This window comes from Nicotiana tabacum, chromosome 3, assembly GCF_000715075.1.
Source record: "Nicotiana tabacum cultivar K326 chromosome 3, ASM71507v2, whole genome shotgun sequence".
NCBI classification, from domain to species: domain Eukaryota; kingdom Viridiplantae; phylum Streptophyta; class Magnoliopsida; order Solanales; family Solanaceae; genus Nicotiana; species Nicotiana tabacum.
In genome coordinates this window covers 111,959,254-111,983,311 of record NC_134082.1, presented here as the reverse complement: position 1 = coordinate 111,983,311, position 24,058 = coordinate 111,959,254, and positions in this window count along the sequence as shown.

Below are 24,058 nucleotides of genomic sequence, written 5' to 3'. Positions count from 1 at the left end.
GACTGAGCGATAAGAAATCACGTAAAAACACAACAACATGCTATAAAGAGGTAGAGTAAAACTAGTAAAGTGCAATAAAATAGTGAAATCTTATAAAAACACCTTAGTTCAGTTTAAGCTACTTTAAAATACTTTTTAACAATTAAAAAATTAAATAAAAAATAGCTAGAACAGATAAACACATTAAATCCACCCCTCGGGCACAATGTCAACAGAATCAGCCCCTCGGGCAATAACATGGAACAACACCAGCCCCTTGGGCTATATCTCTTATCACAATGGGTACCCGCGCTCACTGGGGGTGTAAAGACTCTGGGAGGGGTCCCTTACGGCCCAAGCGCAATATCAAACCATCTCGTGGCATAATCAATAAGCTCTCGGCCTCATATCAAGCCACCTCGTGACATATAACTTAGGCCCTCGGCCTCATAATCATAATCAGTGTATCACTGCTGCGGCGTGCAACCCGACCCAAAAGTATCCGCACAACACAGGCCCTCGGCCTTACTTAGTCAGAACCTCATAAGCCACTCGGTCAATAGTAAAACATGATGCTTAGCCCAAAATATCATTTAATGTGTTGAAACAAGGTAAACATGACTGAGTTTTGAAAAACGGTATAATATCGCATGACTGAGTACATATATTAAAATCAAAACAGTGAGGAAATAACAGTAAAAGTCCCCTAAGGGTCCAAATAATTGGCACGAGGCCCAAATATGGCATTCATCCCAAAACATGATGATAGCAAACAGTTTTCAATCAAATACGCGGTAAAACAGTCATTCGGGATGGACTAGGTCACAATCCCCAATGGTGCACGACCCTACGCTCGTCATCTAGCATGCGCGTCACCTCAATATAGCACAACGATGTGAAATTCGGGGTTTCATACACTCCGGACAATATTTACAATCATTACTCATCTCAATCCGATCCAACTCTAGCCCGCGACACTTTTACCCCTCGAATCGGCCTCAACTCACGTAGAATCTATCCAAAATTAGAATCACGACGTCAAACTATGCTAAGGGAATGAAGCCCATGCGAAAATAATCAATTTACAACATAAATCCCGAAATTAGACAAACCCGACCCCTGGGCCCCCGTCTCGGAATTCGATAAAAATTACATCAATAGATTCCTTATCTCCCCACGAGTTCATACATATCAAAAGTCCCAAAATTCGACCACAAATGGATCCTCAAATCCTCAAGTCAAGGTCTCTAATACCAAGTCCTAATCCCCAATTTTAACCTTTAATTTCCATTAATCTTAGGCCAAACCAGTGAAATAATACCTTAGGATCGATTATTTGGTTCAAAAATCTTACCTCCAGACGTTATCCCTTGAATCCCTCTTCAAAATCTCCCAAAAGCTCCAAAACCGACTTGAAATGGTGAAGAACAACTCAAAAATCGCGAAGGAATTCTTTTATACCTTCTCGCCCAGGCTTTTTGCACCTGCAGTACAACACTTGCTCCTGTGCAACCGCTTCTGCGGTCCCAAGTGACGCTTCTGCGGTCATCACTTAACTCTTCACTTTTCGTATCTGCGATTCACAACCCGCACCGCGCCATCGTAGGTGCGGTTCCTTAACCGTTTCTACAGTTTTTGCCTTCCTTGGCTCCTTCCGCTTCTGTGACTAGTCTTCCGCATCTGCGGGGGTCGCACCTGCGGCGTCCCAATCGCAAATGCGGTTCTGACAGTAGTTCTACAACTTCAGTTGCAATTTCCAAATTCCTATCTTTCCGTCAACCATCCGAAATCACCCCGAGGCCCTCGGGACCTCAACCAAAATCACAAACAAGTTACATACCACCATCCAAACTTATACAATTCTTCAAAACACCTCAAACAACATTGAATCAACCAAAACACATCGAATTCAAGCCTAAGGTTCCAAAATCTTCCGAATTACGCTTTTGATAAAAAGTCTACCAAACCACGTCTGAATGACCTTAAATTTTGCACACACATCCAAAATGACACGACGGACCTACTGCAACTCTCGAAATTCCATTCTGACCCCTATATCAAAATCTCACCTATCAACCTGAAAACGCCAAAAATCTAATTTCGTCAATTCAATCCTAAATCTACTCCGGACATCCAAAACATATTCCGATCACGCTCCTAAGTCCCAAATCACCTACCAATGCTATCCGAACCATCAGAACTCACATCCGAGCCCTTCAACACATAAGTTAACATCCGGTTGACTTTTCCAACTTAAGCTTCCTGAAAAGAGACTAAGTGTCTCAAACTTTACCAAAACCTCTCCGAACCCGAACCAACCAACCCGGTAACACAAAATACAGCTGAACAAGGCAATAAGAAGCAGAAATAGGGAAACAGAGAGGTAACTCATGAAACGACCAGCCGGGTCGTTACATCTTCCCCCTCTTAAACAAACGTTCCTCCTCGAACGAGTCAAAAAACATACCTAATGCCTCAAACAGGTGAGGAAATTTGCTCTGCATCTCCCGCTCGGTCTCCCAGGTAGCTGATAACAACATGATAGGTGATTCAAAAATTATAAAAGAAAAACAAGAAAATCAAGAAACGTGCGGAAGCTAAAAGAAAATAAAGAAACGAAAAAAGACGGAAAATTAAAGATAGATTGAATTTAAGAAATGGTTTCTTGAATTCAAAAAGTCTATTCTTGAAATTGAATCCTAACAACAACAATTAGCTAACAAAGAACTAATCGCCTTTGATAGAGAATTAAAAAATAAGAGATAGATTGTGAAACACGACCCTTTAGAATAACAAGAACAACAATAAGCCTAAACTTATCACCTTTCTTGAATACCTAGAAGTGATCTAAGATTTCAAAAGAGTTTAATCTTACCACTTTAAGTTGAGTCTTGAAGGTTGAAGAATAAATCCAAGAGTAGCCACACGCAAGAGTGCAAGAAAAATCTCACAATTTTTATTGATAATAACCTAAATAATTTGAGTCTAAAAATAAAGAAGATACCCCTTATATAGGTAGGAGGGGGTCACGAAATTAAGGCTAAAAAAACAAGGAAATAAAGTCCCAAACTACTTTGGACAACAAGTCCAACTACCTTAGGAAAAGAAAAATACTAGGAAGCAAAAACCAAGTCATTCTTGGAAAGTAATTCCAAAAATCTTAGGAAAAGGAAACATAACCTTAACTAACTAGGAAAGAAATAAATATAGTCCTAAAATATATGGGAATAAGTCTCAAACCAATCTTGGATAGAATCTTGAAAATCTTGAAGGAAATTTGCAAGCAACTTGGCACCAACTTGTACTCAACATGTAGCACTAGTAAATGGCCTATTTTACCCTTCTTGGACATCGAATAAGTCCTTTTTATTCTATTAAAAACGTGATTTTATGTAGGACTTCATGGGCTGCAAGTTTAGACACATTTTAGATGCCAAAATTGTCCAACAATGGTCTGATTTGGACTTTCTTCAAAGGATGTTTCTTGGGATCTAATCCACCTGTTCTTGGACATGGGCCATAAAATAATTATAACACCTAGATAAATCATATACTTTATCCTTAAGCTCTTCCTCTCAACTAACAACTTCTTTGATCGCTCGTGAAGTCCAATGACATTGTTTTGTAGCTTTTTAGCTTGAAATCTTGTTAAATTCCCTCTTTGAGATTCCAAAGTTTCATCCTTGTCCTTGAATAGATTTGATCTTCCTAGGATGCTATCATTCCCCTCTTCTTGAAGAAAATTCGTCCTCGAATTTTGACCTTGCATGAAAACGAAGACATGCACTAGTAAATGGCATCCACTAATCTGAAAAAATGGTAAAAATAAAATAAGATAGTGATCATGTGTCCACTTAACTCGATTAATCCTAATAGGTGTAAATGCTCCTTTATAATGCATATGGACATCATCATCCCAATAAAATTTATGCCTACTTAGATTTGTCCCATAAAAACCTCTCTTAAAGATAGTCAAAAAATGTGCATGACAATGAAATTACAAAAGATTGATCAGGCGTCCATTTAAAACAAGTATCTCTACCACATGTATCAAATAAGACACTTTTATGATATAGCCAAGTATCAATTACAAATTTCATGGATTCTTCTACTTATAAGCTATTTAAAGAAGCACATAAATTCACAAGAAGGTTAGAAGAACCCATAAATTCCAAAATAAAAATTTCAATATATTCAAGCTCATGATTATAACTTTCCCCAATAATATTTGTAATATCAATGGATTCTACATAATTGTTCAAACCATCACAATAAGAGTCATAGATAGGTTCATGAAAGAGTATTTGATGATTAATGTCACAATAATCATGCATATCCTCTTTACTAGAAGCAAACACTTTTACAGGCTCACAATCAACATGACTAGAGGAATGATTTTCCATCAAATAACAAAACTTACACTCTGGCAATTTATCATATGAAAACTTATTAGGCACTTGAATAAGAGAATAAAGAATATTTAACTCATTAGCAAGTCTCTTCTCATAAATTTCAGGCCTCTTTCCACCAAGTTGTAATGCATAATCATCTATGTCATACCCAATTTCAAAAGGAGCAAATTACTCTTGCACTTGAACTTAGATATTACAGTTAATGACTTGATATGCATCAAAATATCATCATCCACAAAAATTATAAAGTCACTAACATAAGAAATTAGAGTATAGTTCATTACCTTCAAAAATATCTTAGGTGTCCTAGAAAGGCCAAGAATTCGAATGAACCAATTATACATACCATACTTGGACTTATTTACCAATGGAACATCTTCACCTTGTATTCTTTTATGCAATGGCTCCAACTTAGCAATGCATTTAGGCAACTCCATGTCATATACCTATAAATAAGGATCAAATAATCAAAAGGTTCAACAACAAATAAATTAATCAAGCTTTTATCTTTCACCATCCAACAAGAATTAATTTTGCCTAATTCATGTTGGAATCCAATGGGATCCTTTACCACTATCTATTGCGCCTCACCTATCCTTTTAGAAGGTCTTTCAACATGTGGCTGCACAAAAACACACAAACTAAAATAAGAAAGAGTTAATGGGTTAGGAAGTAAAGAACATGTTTTTATACTTACACTCTCTTTGGCTTTTATCTCAAGACTAACTTTTTCCTCACCCTTAGCCTCTTTTCTCTCACTAAAGTTTTCTTCTTTTTCTTCACTCAAACCCTCATATTTTTCTCTCTCTACCTCACATACTTTTGTTATCTCATTGCCTTTCCTCTTTTCTTTTCCCTCAAGCTAGACACTTGACATCCCATTCTCTTCACTCAACACAACCTCTCCTTTTTCCTCTCTTGGGATGTTGCCATGCACTCCCTTAGTCCTCTCATTCTTTTCTCTCTCATATTTTTTCATATTCTCTTTGACGGTCTTTTCATCTTCACAAATTTGTGAGGGAGTCAAAGGTCCAAGAATGAGTTTCTTCCCGTTAATCTCAAAAGAGTATCTATTTTTCCCATGTTATATGAAGCTCTTCTGTAAACATACCATGGCTTTCCCAACAAGACATGATAATTATTCATGGGAATCACATCACACCAAATTGCATCCTCATACCTTCCAATAGAGAATGGTAATAACACTCCTTTATCTACATTTACTCCTCCAAACATGTAGGGTTGTGCTCAACATAAGGCAAGTTCAATTTCTCAACCATATAAGTGCTAATTGAGTTATAGCCAAACCCTTTGTCAATTCTAAGGGCACAAATTGCAGACATCACTTTAGCTCTAGTTTGAAAAATAATTTTACCATCGTGTTTCTTCAATTCTCCATACTAAAAGTTCGACCTTTCAAGTTGTTGAGTCATAGCTCGCCTCCTTTCTTCATAACTACCTATTTGAGACATCTCGAACAAAGATTAGAAGAGATATGTATCTTTCAAATTTGGCCTTTTCCCTCTAATGTTCTCACCTCTCTTTCTTTTTTCACTCAAAGAAACTTTTGGTCATTAATCTTTAGATTTATTAATAAACCTTACTAGTCACAACCCTTAATGATAAGAATTTAGAGTTAGAAAAAGAAAAGAAAAGTGGAAGACCAAACCTAAAAAGAATAGAAATTGGTTAGTAGAAAAAAAAGGAAAGAATTTAATAAACCCAAAACCCAGAAGAATAAGGAAAGAAGTTACCTTAATCTTTACGAACTAGGATCCCCTCTTCTTGCTTTATTTCTTGACTTGGAAACCAAATAATACTTGAACTTTGAAATAATAATGACCTATTCACTTTCCTTTTTTTGGGTTGATTTTTTTTTCTTTTTCTTTTTCATTTTTTTTTCTATCTTTTTTTTGGTTTTTTTTGTTGCTCAAGAACCTCCCAAGATTATCAAGATAGAAATCTTGATTAGCCTATGCTCCGATACCACTTGATAACAACATGATAGGGGATTTAAGAATTATTAAAAAAAATAAGAAAATCAAGAAACATGCGGAAGCTAAAAGAAAATAAAGAAACGAAAAAAGATGGAAAATTAAAGATAGATTGAATTCAAGAAATGGTTTCTTGAATTCAAGAAGTCTATTCTTGAAATTGAATACTAACAACAACAATTAGCTAACAAAAAACTAATCACCTTTGGTAGAGAATTAAAAAACAAGAGATAGATTGTGAAACCCGACCCTTTAGAATAATAAGAACAACAATAAGCCTAAACTTATCACCTTTCTTGAATACCTAGAAATGATCTAAGATTTCGAAAGAGTTTAATCTTACCACCTTAAGTTGAGTCTTGAAGGTTGAAGAATAAATCCAAGAGTAGCCACACACAAGAGTGCAAGAAAAATCTTACAATTTTTATTGATAATAACCTAAATAATTTGAGTCTAAAAATAAAGAAGATACCCCTTATATAGGTAGGAGGGGGTCACGAAATTAAGGCTAAAAAAATAAGAAAATAAAGTCCTAAACTACTTTGGACAACAAGTCCAACTACCTTAGGAAAAGAAAAATACTAGGAAGTAAAAACCAAGTCATTCTTGGAAAGTAATTCCAAAAATCTTAGGAAAAGGAAACATAACCTTAACTAACTAGGAAAGCAATAAATATAGTCCTAAAATATATGGGAATAAGTCTCAAACCAATCTTGGATAGAATCTTGGAAATCTTGAAGGAAATTTGTAAGCAACTTGGCACCAACTTGCACTCAACATGTAGCACGCCTATTTTACCCTTCTTGGACATCAAGTAAGCCCTTTTTATGCTATTAAAAACGTGGTTTTATGTAGGACTTCATGGGCTGCAAGTTTGGACACATTTTAGATGCCAAAATTGTCCAACAATGGCCTGATTTGGACTTTCTTCAGAGGATGTTTCTTGGGATCTAATCCACCTCTTCTTGGACATGAACTTGGGCCATAAAATAATTATAACACCTAGATAACTCATATACTTTATCCTTAAGCTCTTCCTCTCAACTAACAACTTCTTTGATCGCGCCTGAAGTCCAATGACCTTGTTTTGCAGCTTTTTAGCTTGAGATCTTGTTAAAGGCCCTCTTTGAGATTCCAAAGCTTCATCCTTGTCCTTGAATAGATTTGATCTTCCTAGGATGCTATCAGTAGCCTCCTCCACGGGCCGACCTCTCCACTGCACTTTCATTGAAGCTATATCCTTTGAACTCAACTTTCAAACCAGACACTCCAAAATAGCTACTGGCTTCACGTCATAAGTCAAATCACCATCTAACCGAACCGTGCTGAAATCCAGAACATGAGATGGAACCCCAATATACTTTCGGAGCATAGAGATATGAAATACCAGATGCACACTCGTCAAGCTGGGTGGCAAGTCAAGCTCATAAGCCACCTCCCCAAACCTCCGAAGCACCTCAAAAGGCCCAATGAACCGAGGACTCAATTTACCTTTCTTTACAAATCTCATAACACCCTTCCTGGGTGAAACCTTCAATAGAACCTTCTCACCAACCATGTAGGACACATCCCGAACCTTTCTATCAGCATAACTCTTTTGTCTCGACTTCGCTATACGAAGCCTCTCCTGAATTACCTTCACCTTATCTAAAGCATCCTGCACCAAGTATGTTCCCAATAGACTAGCCTTACCCAGCTCAAACCAACCACCTGGAGATCTACACCGCCTCCCATACAAAGCCTCATATGGAGCCATCTGAATACTCAACTGGTAGCTATTGTTATAAGCAAACTCTACGAGCGGTAGAAACTGATCCCAAGACCCTCCAAAATCAATGACACAAGCACACAACATGTCCTCCAATATCTGAGTAGTGTGCTTGGACTGCCCATCCGTCTGAGGGTGAAAAGTTGTGCTCAACTCAACCTGAGTAGCCAACTCTTGCTGCACAGACAAACTGCAAAGTAAACTGAGTGCCCCTATATGAAATGATGGAAACTGGGACACCATGCAAACGAACAATCTCCTGGATATAGATCTCTACCAACCGCTCTGAAGAATAGGTAGTATACACAGGAATGAAGTGCGCGGACTTGGTCAGCCGATCCACAATCACCCAAATAGCATCGAATTTCTTCAAAGTCCGTGGGAGCCCAACTACAAAGTCCATGGTGATCCGTTCCCACTTCCACTCTGGAATATCCATCTGCTGAAGCAAGCTACCTGGTCTCTGATGCTCATATTTCACCTGTTGACAATTGAGACACCGAGCTACAAATCCCACAATGTGGATGAATGGAATACCGCGAGCTATGGGCCTCCTCTAGAATCAACTCCCAAAGCCCATCCACTTGGGCACACATATCCGACCCTGCATCCTCAACACCCCATCATCACCAATAGTCACATCTCTGATATCATCATGCTGAACTCTGTCCTTAGGGACAAGCAAATGAGGATCATCATATTTGCGCTCTCTGATGCGATCATATAAAGAAGACCGAGAAATCACACAAGCCAATGCCCGATCGAGCTCCGAAATATCTAACCTCACGAACCAATTGGCCAATGCTTGAACATCAACTGCAAGAGGTCTCTCCCCAATTGGAATATATGCCAAACTCCCCATACTCACTGCCTTTCGGCTCAAAGCATCGGCCACCACATTAGCCTTCCCAGGATGGTACAAAATAGTAATATCATAATCCTTTAGCAACTCCAACCATCTCTGCTGCCTCAAATTGAGATCCTTCTATTTGAACAAGTGTTGGAGGCTACGATGATCAGTAAACACCTCACAAGACACCATACAAATAATGCCTCCAAACCTTCAACGCGTGAACTATGGAAGCCAACTCCAAATCATGGACATGGTAGTTCTTCTCATGGGGCTTCAGCTGACGAGAAGCATAAGCAATGACTCTACCCTCTTGCATCAATACACACCCAATACCAACTCTCGAAGCATCACAATACACGGTATATGAACCTGAAGCTGATGGAAAAACCAACACTGGAGCTGTGGTCAAGGCTGTCTTGAGCTTCTGAAAGCTCTCCTCATACTCGTCTGACCACCTGAATAGAGCACCCTTTTGAGCCAACTTGGTCAAGGGCGATGCGATAGATGAAAATCCCTGAACAAACCGGCGATAATAACCCGCCAAACCAAGAAAGTTGCAAATCTCTGTGGCTGAGGACGGTCTGGGCCAACTCTGAACCGCCTCTATCTTCTTCGGATTAACTTGAACACCCTCGCTGGACACCACGTGCCCCAAGAAAGCCACTAAACTGAGCCAAAACTCACACTTGGAGAACTTTGCATAGAGCTTCTCCTCCCTTAATCTCTGCAACACAACTCTCAAATGCTCTGCGTGCTCCTCCTGACTACGTGAGTACACCAGAATATCATCAATAAAAACTATGATGAATGAGTCAAGATAAGGCCGGAACATGTTGTTCATCAAATGCATGAACGCTGCTGGGGCATTGGTCAGCCCAAAAGACATTACCAAGAACTTACAATGACTATATCGGGTCCTGAAAGCTGTCTTAAGAATATCTGAGTCCCTGATCTTCAACTGGTGATAACCTAAACGGAGATCAATCTTGGAGAACACTCTCGCTCCCTGAAGCTGGTCAAACAAATCATCAATACGAGGCAAAGGATATTTGTTCTTAATTGTTACTTTGTTCAATTGCCTATAATCAATGCACATCCTCATAGTGCCATCCTTCTTCTTCACAAATAAAACTGGCGCACCCCAAGGCGACACACTAGGCCAAATGAATCCCTTATCAAGGAGTTTCTGAAGCTGCTTCTTTAACTCTTTTAACTCCATTGGTTCCATATGATATGGCAAAATAGAAATGGGCTGAGTGTCCGGCACCATATCAATACCAAAATTAATATCCCTGTCCGGTGGCATGCCTGGCAGGTTTGCAGGAAACACATCAGGGAAATCCCTCATAACTGGAACAGAATCAATACAAGGAGTCTCTATACCGACATCCCTCACAAAGGCTAGATACGAAAGACAACCCTTCACAACCATACGCTGGGCCTTCAAGAATGAGATCACCCTACTAAGAACATAATTAGTCAAACCTCGCCACTCAATCCGTGGCACACCCAGCACAACCAATGTCACTGTCTTAGCATGACAGTCCAAAATGGCACGACATAGAGATAGCCAATCCATTCCCAATATAACATCGAAATACACCATACATAACAAAAAAAGGTCCACTCAGGTCTCCAGACCCCCAATAGTCACCACACACGACCGGTACACACGGTCTACAACAACAGTATCGCCTACCGGAGTAGATACATGAACAGGTGAAATAAGAGACTCACGGGGCGTATCCAAATAACAAGCAAAGTATGATGACACATAAGAATAAGTGGAACCGGGATCAAATAATACAAAAGTATCTCTGTGGCAGATTGAGACAATACATGTAATAACAACATCGGAAGCAATAGCATTAGGCCTAGCTGGAAGTGCATAGAAACGGGCCTGACCACCACCTGATCGACCTCCCCCTCTAGGACGACCCCTAGCTGACTGACCTCTACCCCTAAATGGCTGGGTGGGTGGTGGTGAAGTAACTGGCACTAAAGCTGATGGCTGACTCCTCTGTTGAGATGAACCCGCAAGACGACGAGGACACTGCCTCCACATATGACCCATCTCTCCACACTCATAGCAACTCCTTGGCACTGGGGACAAGGACTAAAGGGAAACCCCTAGCACCGGAATGACTAGAAGATGCACCTGGCATAGAAGAGCCCTGAACTGATGGAGCACGAGACAAACTCTGAGCTGGAAGGGCACTGATTGATGACTGGACCTGATGAGAACTGTGTGAACCATGACTCGATAATGCCCCACGATAACCTAGGCGAGCTAGCTGAGTATGCCTGAATGGACGGCCTCTGCCGTGCTGAAACTGACCTCTCGAAGGAGCACCACCATAACTACTAGATCCTCGAGGACTCTTGGCCTCCCTCTCATCTCGCTCCTAGTGATGAACTGACTCAATCTCACAAGCAATGTCTACAACCTCCTCAAAAGTAGCACCAGACACATTCTCCCTGGTCATGAGAATACGAAGCTAATATGTGAGGCCATCGACAAACCTCCTAATCCTCTCTCTATCTGTCGGAACCAACCAAATAGAATGACGAGCTAACTCGAAGAACCTCATCTCATATTGCGTCACAGTCATCTCTCCCTGATGCAACCACTCAAACTGTCTGCGCAGCTCCTCTCTGTGAGATTGCGGCACATATTTCTCCAAAAAGAGAACGGAGAACTGCTGCCAGGTAAGGGGTGCTGCACCAACAGGCCTACGCCTCTCATACGCCTCCCACCAAGTGAAGGTAGTTCCAGAAAATTGAAAAATAGTGAAAGCGACCCCGCTGGTCTCTAGAATACCCACTGTGCAAAGAATCCTCTGACACTTGTCCAAAAAACCCTGGGCATCCTCGACCTCTACACCACTGAAAGTCGGAGGCTGAAGTGTACCAAACCTCTCCAATCTGCGCTGCTCGTCCTCTAGAATGGCAGGAGCTACATAGTCCTGAGCAGCTGCAACCGGCTGGGCTGGATGTTCCCTCGGTGTTTGAAGTCCCTACACGACCTGCTCAGGTGTGCGAGCGGTGGGAGTCTGAGTGCCTCTCCCGGCCTAAGAAGTAGCTACGGCTATAGTAACTGAGACCGCCTGAACTATGCTAGTGCATACTGATAGAATCTCAGCCAAGGCCTCCTTAAGACCTGGAATCACGATGGGCACAGCTGGTGCCTGAGCTGGTGCTGCTGGAGCATCCACAACTAGGACCTGATCCTGAACTAGGGCGGCTGGTGGATCTGCAGGTACTGCCCTAGCTGTTATGCAGGCCACTCCCCTGCCCCTACCGTGACCACGACCGCGTCCTCGGCCTCTAGTGGCCACAGCTGGTGGTACTGGTGGTCGTCCATCCTGACCGGTAGCACGTGTCCTCACCATCTATGAGAGAATAGAATAACAGAAGTTTAGTACTTGGATCAACAGATTCGGACGACAAGAATTTCAAGAATATGAAGTTTTTCCTAAAGGTTCTGCAACCTCTCGAGGATAAATACAGACGTCTCCGTACCGATCCACGAGACCCTACTAAACCTGATCATGACTCGTGAGACCTATGTAACCTAGGCTCTGATACCAACTTGTCACGACCCTAAACCCAGACCCGGTCATGATGGCGCCTCTCGTGAAGACAAGGCCAGTCGATACAACACCCAATTAAACTAACAAATAATAATTCATAGATAAGTCATAAAACATGATAAATTTTATAATAGAGTGAAGTATAACAACTACGGAAAACCAAACACAGCCCGACATTGGAATGTCACCAGTCATGAGCATCTAACATATGTCTAGGAATATAGAAAATGGACTACACTGTCTATTACAAAATCCAGTACAAGGGAAAGGAATAATGATAAGAGGGAGAAATACTGGGCTGCTAACGCCGAGCAGCTATCTAGTGGACTCTGAAAATCTGCTGGAAGCTATCAACCCTCGCAAGCAGGACCTGAAGCGCCTGAATCTTCACACAAGGTGCGGGGAGTAAAGTAAGTACTCCAACTCAGTGAGTAATAACAATAAATGAAGACTGAGCAATAAGAAATCACGTAAAAACACAACAACATGCTAAAAAGAGGAAGAGTAAAACCAGTAAAGTGCAATAAAACAGTGAAATCTCATAAAAATACCTTAATTCAGTTTAAGCTTCTTTAAAATACCTTTTTAACAGTTAAACAATTAAATGAAAAGCAGCTAGAATAGATAAACACATAAAATCCTCCCCTCAAGCACAATGTCAACAGAATCAGCACCTCAGGCAATAACATGGAACAACACCAACCCATCGGGCTATATCTCATATCACAATAGGTACCCGCGCTCTCTGGGGGTATACAGACTCCGGAAGGGGTCCCTTACGGCCCAAGTGAAATATCAATCCATCTCGTGGCATAATCAATAGGCTCTCGGCCTCATATCAAGCCACCTCATGGCGTACAACTCCGACACTCGGCCTCATAATCATAATCAGTGTATCACTGCTGCAGCGTGCAGCCCGACCCAAAAGTATCCTCACAACACAGGCCCACGGCCTTACTCAGTCAGAATCTCATAAGCCACTCGGACAATAGTAAAACATGATGCTCAGCCCAAAATATCATATAAAATATCATTTAATGTGTTGAAACAGGGTAAAGATGGCTGAGTTTTGAAAAACGGTATAATATAGCATGACTGAGTACAGATACTAAAATCAAAATTGTGAGGAAATAGCAGAAAAAGTCCCCTAAGGGTCCAAATTGTTGGCACAAGGCCCAATGGCATTCAGCCCAAAACATAATGATAACAAATAGTTTTCAATCAAATACGCTGTAAAACAGTCATTCGGGATAGACTAGGTCACAATCCCTAACGGTGCATGACCCCACACTCATCATCTAGCATGTTCGTCACCTCAATATAGCACAATGATGTGAAATCCAGGGTTTCATACCCTCAGGACAACATTTACATTCATGACTCACCTCAATCTAGTCCAAATCTAGCCCGCGATGCTTTTGCCCCTTGAATTGGCCTCAACTCACATAGAATCTATCCAAAATCAGAATCACGACTTCAAACTATGCTAAAGGAATGAAGCCCATGCGAAAATAATCAATTTATAACATAAATCCCGAAATTAGCGAAACCCGACCCCCCGGGCCCCCGTCTTGGAATTTGATAAAATTTAATCCTTATCTCCCCACGCGTTCATACATATCAAAAGTCCCAAAATCCCACCACAAATGGCCCCTCAAATACTCAAGTCAAGGTCTCCAATACCAAGCCCTAATCCCCAATTTTAAACCCTTAATTTCCATTAATCTTAGGCCAAATCAGTGAAATAATGCCTTAGGATCGATTATTTGGTTCAAAAATCTTACCTCCAGACGTTATCCCTTGAATCCCTCTTCAAAATCTCCCAAAAAGCTCCAAAACCAACTTGAAATGGTGAAAAGAAAACTCAAAAATCACGAAGGAATTCTTTTATACCTTCTGGCCCAGGCTTTTCGCACCTGCGATCCAGCACTCGCTCCTGCACAACCGCTTCTGCGGTCCCAAGCGACGCTTCTGCAGTCATCACTTAACTCTTCACTTTTCGCATCTGCGATTCACAACCCGCACCTGAGCCATTGCAGGTGTGGTTCCTTAACCGCTTCTGCAGTTTCTGCGTTCCTTGGCTCCTTTCGCTTCTCCGACTGGTCTTCCACATCTTCGAGGGTCGCACCTGTGGCCTACCAACCGCAGATGCTGTTATGACAGCAGTTCTACAACTTCAGCTGCCATTTCCAAATTCTTATCTTTCTGTCAACCATCCGAAATTACCCTGAGGCCCTCAGGACCTCAATCAAAAGCACAAATAAGTCACATACCACCATCCAAACTTATACCAATCCTTAAAACACCTCAAACAACATCGAATCTACCAAAACACATCGAATTCAAGCCTTAGGTTCCAAAATCTTCCGAATTACGCTTTTGATCAAAAGGTCTACCAAACCACATCCAAATGACCTAAAATTTTGTGCACACATCCCAAATGACACGAAGGACCTACTGCAACTCCCAGAATTCCATTCTGACTCCTATATCAAAATCTCACCTATCAACCGGAAAATGCCAAAATTCTAATTTCATCAATTTAAGCCTAAATCTACTCCGGACCTCCAAAACACATTCCGATCACGATCCTAAGTCCCAAATCACCCACTGAAGCTATCCAAACTATAGAAACTCACATCCGAGCCCTTCAATATATAAGTCAACATCCAATTTACTTTCCAACTTAAGCTTCCTCAAAAGAGACTAAGTGTCTCAAACCTTACCAAAACCTCTTCGAACCCAAATCGACTAACTCTGTAACGCAAAATACAACTGATCAAGGCAATAAGAAGCACAAATGGGGAAAACGGAGCGGTAACTCATGAAACGACTGGCTGGGTCGTTAAACTTCTCATACCAGGAAAGATCATAAATCTTTTATGGTGGTTCCTTTTAGTAATTGTTGACTGTCTCGCCGAGTTGTATATGATACTTTTATCCGTTATGTTTTGAACTACTTTACTGCTAATCTAATGTACAGGTAAGCATGTTTTAACTAAAAGCCTCATCACTATTTTGACGAGGTTAGAGAAAATACTTACCAGTACATGGGGTCGGTTGTACTGATATTGTACTTCTGCACGTTCCGTGCTGATTTTGAAGCGGAGTTGCTGGTGACGTCGGGTGCTATTTTGGAAGATGTTCGTGCATTTGGATATAGCTGCCACTTGTCCTTGGTACTTTAAGTTATTGCTAATCTGTTTATGTAATCTTCAAATAGAACGTGTATTTATTTGTATCAGTTTTGAAATTCCAAATCTTAGAAGCTCGTGATTCATACTAATAGGTCTTGGTAAACTTGTAGATGTTAAGTTATCTATTCTCTATTCTCCTATAATCTCAATTAAGTTGTATTTCCTGTTAATTGGCTTACCTAGCGGGTTGAGTTAGGTGCCATCATGACTTGTGATTTTTGGGTCGTGATAAGGTGGTATCAGAGCACTAGGTTTGTAGGTTCTACGAGTCATGAGCAAGTGTCTAGTAGAGTCCTGCGAATCAGTATGATGACGTCCATACCTATCCTCGGGAGGCTATAGGGCATTTAGGAAAAATTTCCCTTTCTTCTTTCCTTATCGTGCGACCTTGTTTCAGCTTGAAATCTACGACTTTGACTCTTCCTGATTGCTCATATGTGATGTTGTGCGCTCAATATTCCCTATGTGCCGATGATCGGTGATGCTGAAGATAGATTATGACGGGCTGTGGATGCTTGATTATCATCGCGATGTGTGCTGTCTAGCCTCAGAAGCAGATGCAATGTTAAATCTTCTACTCATTCATTTGTTGTAAAAGGCGGGTTCATATGTCTGGTTGGTAAGCACAAATTTGGGGAAGATTGGCTGGTGGCCAGGCTATTGTGATTAAGGTAAGTTCATGGCAAGGTGTCAATTTGAGTATAACCAATGGGCCATCTCTTGCATGATGAGTTTGGGTCGTGTGTCTCGTATGAGATTTCCATTCGATGAGGTGCATATGTCATTATTTCATAGCATTTGGGGAAGTTGTTTGACTATTGCGATGATGGGTGAGTGGTTGGGCATAATCTTTGGGGTGTTCTATGATCAGCATTTCATGAGTTTTGAAGTAATCAACTAAGTAGTCATGCAATATTGGGGCATGTTGTGAGGATATGGTATTTTAGGTTGCTAATCAGGTGTCTTATGGCTTCGAGCTAAGTAGTGGAGGCTGTTAATGATGATCGAATTGTAGGATCATGGGCTGTATCAATTTCTGGGCTAAGGGATTGCTTGGTTATTTCTTCGAATGGTAATATCTGGTGAAGCACGAGTTGCTCGACGTGTATTAGATGAGCATTGAAGATCAAAATAAGATAAGTGTGAGGAGGCTCTGTTGAGTTCCAGGTCTTATGTAACCTTTAAGGACTTTTGAATTTGTCTACGGGCAGACTTTAAAATGGTAGCGAGTGGTAATCGGATCGATGGTATTTCCTTGTCAAGAAGGGTCTACATGTCAATGCTAGAGTGATGCGAGAAATGGCTTCAGGTTCCCAAAAGGTTCCCTCAGGCCGGTCGTATCGGATTGAGTTACTTTCAGGTTGGTAGTTTTTACTCAATTGAGTTAGAGGCGATTGATTTTGATTTCTCGATTATGTGTTAATGAGTTCCGAAGAATTTACTATGGTTATGACCACTATTGGATTTGGTGTTTTCTACAGGTATAGAGGCTATATTGCGTGTGGTGGTGTTCTCTTGGATTGGGTTAAATGAAAGATTCTCGGTTGATGAGGTGTTCAATTTGCTTATGGTTCAGAGTTGGCTATGAGATTTTCGTAGTGTTGTGAGTAGTATGTTAGAGGAGATGCACCATGTGGGATTGAAAGTTGCAGGTATGAGGTTGCAAATAGTTTCGGAGGGAAGGATATGAGTTCTTGATGGCACAGACGATATCTGGTGTTTAGGGTTCTGCTGGCACTATGTATTCCCATAGGAGTAGGATTTGCCTGTTGGCAAGTATCATGTGTTTTGACTTATGGGTGTTTTTTTGTGAGATGATGGAGTATGAGTTACGTGTCAGCCATCAGGTAGCGGTGTTGAGATTGGGTATGAAAATTCTGGTGTTTGTGAGGCTTAGAGGCTGAATGTTCTTGTTGTCAGACTATTCCCGGATTGCGAGTTGAGAAGAAATGTAGAGGATTGGATGATTGACGGTAGGTGTTATGGAAAAGTTGCTATAGACTTTTGGAAAGTTTATTTCATGTTTGAGGAAGATCAGAATTTGGTTTGGGAATTATTTTGAGCCTAATGAGAATGTGTATTCTGTATCGGATCGGATTTGTTTGTTTTTGCACAGTTGTTTCCATATGTATATATTGGGTGTAATGGATGTCATTCACGCCTTGGTTTATGTTATATGTTTCTCTCATATAATATGGCAAATTGTGAGGGTTACATGATTCTTCGTACGCATATTGTGATTCAGTTTAGGCCTCATGGCATTATGGGTGAGGTAGCCTTTATGATGTGGATTTGTTTATTGCACCATAGTTGTGCTTGACTTTCTTAGTATTATTTGTTCCTAATGATTTTCCCCCACAATTATAGTTTGTGCACTCTGTTGTGCTTGATGTTGACGCACATGTGATCAGTGAGCCCGAGTATTATGGATCGAAGGGTACCCTATATGGATTGATGTGATGGGATCAGGTTGCACGCAGCAACGGTACAGTGATGAAATGTAGCTCCTTGTTTCCATTTCGTGTATTTTGCTTTCACCTTGTTGAGTTCATAGTAAAATGCTAAAATTTCCCTGCTTTCTTAACTTGTTTAGTACCTTTCTTATTTAATTCTCTTACTATTATTTGTCATGTCTGAATTATTACTTGTTAATGTTCGGAACTGGGTTGTGTGTGGCTTCATATGTTCATTGTTGAGGCTTATCGGTGTGGCTGCTCGTATTGGCTAAGTATGCATCTTTCTAGACCTGAGATTTGCGCTATTGTATTGGAATGAAGAAGGTTTGGAAGGATAACACTATATCTTGTTGAGGATTTGGACAATGGCCCTGGTCGGGCGAGTGAATCTCTTGGCTCATTGATCAGAGGAGTGGTTAATCGGCTATGCGTGTTTCTTTCATCATCGGTAGGGTATGAAGGTTTTGAACGAGGTTCTAATCGATATGGGGTTTGCTACCAGCATCAGATTTGTTTTCGGGCAGTAATGGTGGTCAACAATTCCTACTATAAGTGTCGAAGTGATGGGGTATATCATGTGATGACACCTCGTGTTATGTTTATGACTTGATACAACTTGTTAAGACTTATACAATGTGTAGATGTGGGATTCAAGTCTTGTAATAAATTCTGGATGATACAAATTGGGTTCTAAGGTTTAAGGACCAAGGTTGGAACAAGGATCTCTAATGGTGTTATGTTGGCGGGCTTATGTGGAGCAGGGTGACATGGGATCACCCCCGAGTTTGTTCTTAATAAGGTTAAACCGTGATTTGATAGTTTTGGGAAAGACTCATACCACGTTCGAGGACGAACATGTGTTTAAGTTGTGGAGAATGTAACGACTCGACTGGTCGTTTTGAGTATCTGCGCTTCGCTCAGTGATTTAGAACTAAACTCTGTGTTTCGAAGCCTTTAGATCCTTATTTTAGCATTCCTTGATTTGCGTGCGCAGTTCGGGTATTGACACAGGAGGCTTATATGCAAAAAAAATTGATAAAAACAAGAATTTTTGCCTAAAAAGTTAATTTTAGTTGATTTTGATCAACGCTTTGAGTAAATGGAACCGGACCCGTGTTTGATGGTCCGGGTGGGTCCGTATTAGAATATGGGATCTGGGCGTATACCCCGAATCAAATTCTGAGGTTCCTAGCTTGAGTTATGAATTTTTATTGAAAATTAAAAGTCTAAAATTTTTTATGTTTTTAAGAATTGATTGAATATTTGGCATTGTTGTTACCGGGTCTGTATTATTGTTCCGGAGCCCGGTACAAGTCTAATATAATATTTTGACTTCTCTATAAAATTTGGTGGGAAACGGAGTCGGTTTGACGTGATTCGGACGTCCGATGGTAAAAATAGAGATTGCGAAGCTTTCATGAAAATTTCAATTGATTTGTTGCCCAATTCATAGTTCTAGGTATTATTTTGGCGATTTAATCACGCGAGCTAGTTCGTATGATATTTTTAGACTGGTGTGCACTTTTGGTTTGGAGTCCCGAGGGGCTTGGTTGTATTTTTGTATCATTGGTTGAGAGGCTAGTAAAGATAAGAAATTTGGGAGTTTGACCATGGTCAATATCGGGTTAAGACGACCCTTTTTCAGTATTTTGAGGGTGCAAGTAGGTCCGTTGCGTGTTTTATGATTGAAATTCATATATGGTTTGTGTCCGGGAGGTTCTGGATGAGTTTCGGGGTGGTTTCGGATCATTTCAGAGAAGTTTGGGTTTTGTTGGTTTCTTGTGCGACACTGTTCATTTGCAATTGCAAACCTTTTATGGCAATTGCGAAAACACTGTTTATTTGCAATTACGAACCTTTTTCTGGCAATTGCGAAAATAGTGTTCATTCGCAAATGCGACATCTGCAGCATGTTAAGTGCTGAGAAATCTGAGTTTTTGCTTTATTTTCATATTTTTGAACCCTAGCTTCGAGGTGAGCCGATTTTGAGAGGGGATTTTCATACCAAAACATTGTGTAAGTATCTTTAATCAATTTCCAACTATATTTCATGATTTTATACAAGATTTAACATCAAATTCATGAGAAATCTATGGAAAAATTTGGGGATTTTATCAAAGTTTTGAAAAATGAACATTTAAGATTTGAGATTCGAATACGACTCGGATTTGAAAACAAAACACATATTTGGACTCGTGAGGCTATGGGTAGTCAAGACCTACCCTTAGACCCGGATTTTGATCGGGGCGGGCCCGGGGGTTTGACTTTTGTTGACTTTTTAGAAATTGAATAGAAATCACAACTTTATTAATTGAAGTTATTTTCTCTTGCATTGTGTGATGTTTTCAAGTCGTCATTGGCTAGATTGAGTCAAGCGGAGGAGAATTTGTAGAGGAAAAGGCTAAGTTGAGTGTTGTATTAGCCGAATCGAGGTAAGTGTTTTGCCTAGCTTGGTTAAGGGAATTTTTTCTCCTATTTGTCATTGTTTGCTACATGCGGGGGTGATACATATATAAGAGGTGACGAACATATATGTATGTGCCGGGTTAATCATGCTCAAGGGTAGATTGTGCTACGATTGTGTCTTGTAGAATTACTTAACTTCATTGCTTCATGCTTCACTTGATTTACCAATGTTAAGAACGTAGTATAAAATGTTAGTAATCAAGAATTAGCCTAATATAAGTTGATCGAATTTGGTAGAATTCTGAGAATACATTGATGTGTCTAGTTTGGTCATCTCTATGCGTAATCATTACTACATTGTTACGGTCGATATTTTGAGATGCTGGATTCTATACTTGTGTTGCTGATAAAGGGTGATATTAATGTAAGTACTTGAGTTATACGGCCCTTGAGGTCTCATTGAATAACTGTTGGCTTAGAAATTCCGTGATTTAGAATTTGTTGGAATATTCCTTTGAGCACTCTCCTCGATGTTATTTATACTTCATGCCTTCTCATTTTATTGATATCATATGCTTGGTAAGGAAGAGTGTAAAGCACGAAGGGTGATGCCGTGCCATTTCATATGCATTATTATGTGAGGAAGAGTGTAAAGCACGAAGGGTGATGCCGTGCCATTTCATATGCATTATTATGTGAAGAAGAGTGTAAAGCACGAAGGGTGATGCCGTGCCATTTCATATGCATTATTATGTGAAGAAGAGTGTAAGCACGAAGGGTGATGTTGTGCCATTTTATTTACTTTGTTATGCTTTTAATATTCTGAGGTCATGGCTCGAAGGGTGTTTCCGTGCATGTGAGGATGAGGGACATGCATTATGATGTGATATTGTTTTATTGTGTATACATTTCCACCCTTTCCTTGAGCTATTGTTGTCGCAATTATACAGTCTGAGTGATATATTGTTATTGTCCCGTACTTGACCTCTATCTCAATTGTTGTTGTGTTGTCCATGTCTTTTACTTGCGTAACTTGCATATGCCATGCCTACTTCCTGCTTTTGAAACTTTACTCATGTCATACCTATTTTGTCGCACTCTAGTTTAAGCATTCCATCATGTTAGTCATTCATGCCCTTACTTGCTAACTTGTAAAGATCATGTGTTTCCTCCTTATCTGTCATATTTGTACTTAGGCTCCCAATATACTAGTTAATTGACGCTGATATCCCTTGCTTCCCTATTGTTGTTATTACTCACGTGCTTCCGTTTAGTCCTTTACTGGCCCCACATGTATATCCTTATCCATTGTTGTTACTTGCGTATTTCCTACTTCGTAATTCCTATCATTGTGTTTCTGTCATATGGTTGGTTCTGTTATAGGTTCATTGGGAAGGATGAGTTGAACGCACGAAGGGTGTTGTCGTGCTAATTGAATTGTTACATAAATTTATTTATACATGGTGAGGATGAGATAAAAGCACGAAGGGTGTTACCGTGCCATATGATTTGATATTTTGGATATACTTCTCATACCAGGAATGATCGTAAATCTTCTACTGTGGTTCCTTTTAGTAATTGTTGACTGTCTCGCCGAGTTGATATGATACCTTTATCTGTTATATTTTGAATTGCTTTACTGCTAATCTAATGTACATGCATGCATGTTTTAACTAAAAGACTCATCACTATTTCGACGAGCTTAGACAAAATACTTACCAGTACATGGGGTCGGTTGTACTGATACTGCACTTCTGTACTTTCCGCGTAGATTTTGAAGCGGAGTTGTTGGTGACGTCGGGTGCTAATTCGGAAGATGTTCGTGCGTTTGGATATTGCTGCCACTTGTCCTTGGTAGTTTAAGTTATTGCTAATCTGTTTATGTAATCTTCAAACAGAACATGTATTTATTTATATCAGTTTTAAAATTCCAAATCTTAAAAGCTCATGATTCGTACTACCAGGTCTTGGTAAACTTGTAGATATTAAGTTATCTATTCTCTATTCTCTTATAATCTCAATTGAATTGTATTTCCTGTTAGTTGGCTTACCTAGCGGGTTGAGTTAGGTGTCATCACAACTTGTGATTTTTGGGTCGTAACACATAATAACACAGAAGAATGAACGGAAATACAACCTAAATCCGAAAGTCACAGATAAAGAAAGGACAAGTAATAACTCAACAAAAATGACCGCTTTCACATCAGGTTTTAGTCAATAAACTCCACGAGGTACCGAACCTCGGCTAATCACAACTCATGGGTCTCAATACCTGAACCCTAACAATTGGCATCATGTGCCCTCATTACACTTCATAACCGCACTTACGACTCACATGCCAAATAGAGTCATTCTCACATAGAAGGCAAGTAAACAAGAGTATGCATCTATATTCAACAATATCAAGAAAACCTCTTACCAGATAAGAGTGCTTAACTACGTGTATGCTTGTGCAAGTGTCATAACATAGTTCATACCATCTAATAAGCATAAGAAAAGGAATAGATAACACATATAATGTTTTCTCACAACTTTCACAAGATAAAGCTCACACAGGTAAGTGTACCACTTACACAAATATCAACAATAAGAATGTCCCCGGGCCCATCACAAGTCATCACAAATCAATCCTTGACATAGCTCACCTTGTCTCGCCACGTGTGCAATAGTAAAATAAATTCCCGCCTTGTCTTGCCACACGTGCATAATAATGTTCCCATCTTATCTCGCCACATGTGCAACCCACATATATATATCCCGCCTTGTCACGCCGCATGTGCAAATATCAATAGTAACAATGGCACGACAGAAATATCGTGCAACCCCATAACAACAACCGTACGACAGAAACCTAGTGAATCACAATAACAACAATCGCACGACAGAAACCTCGTGCATCACAATAATAGCAACTGCACGGCAGAAACCTCGTGTATCACCGCAACAAGTACAACATCAACAATGATAATAATACAAAGTACGACAAGTAAATCAACTCAATAACCTTCGATCACGAGAAATGGTAGAACTAGTTCACAAGGAATATCCATAATAAAGAACACTAAGCGTAACAAGAACAACTCAACATGGAAGGAAATAAAATGTAATAATGGTCCCATAAGGTATGGTTCAACAATAGGGAAACTAACACCAGTCAAATAATTCCAAATAAGGGCAAGTCAACTAAGGCATAGGATATCTAAGCTTCTTTTAAGTTTGGACAATTAGGAAAGAGATACAACCAATTCAATTAAAGGCAGGCAGCGGGAAGATAACCATAACCTCAATTAAGTTTGAGCAATTACAAAAAGAATAACTACAACTTCAAATAAAGATAAGCAGTTAGGGAAAAGATAACATGGCAATAGAAGAGATAATAGTTTCAATTAAGGTACATATG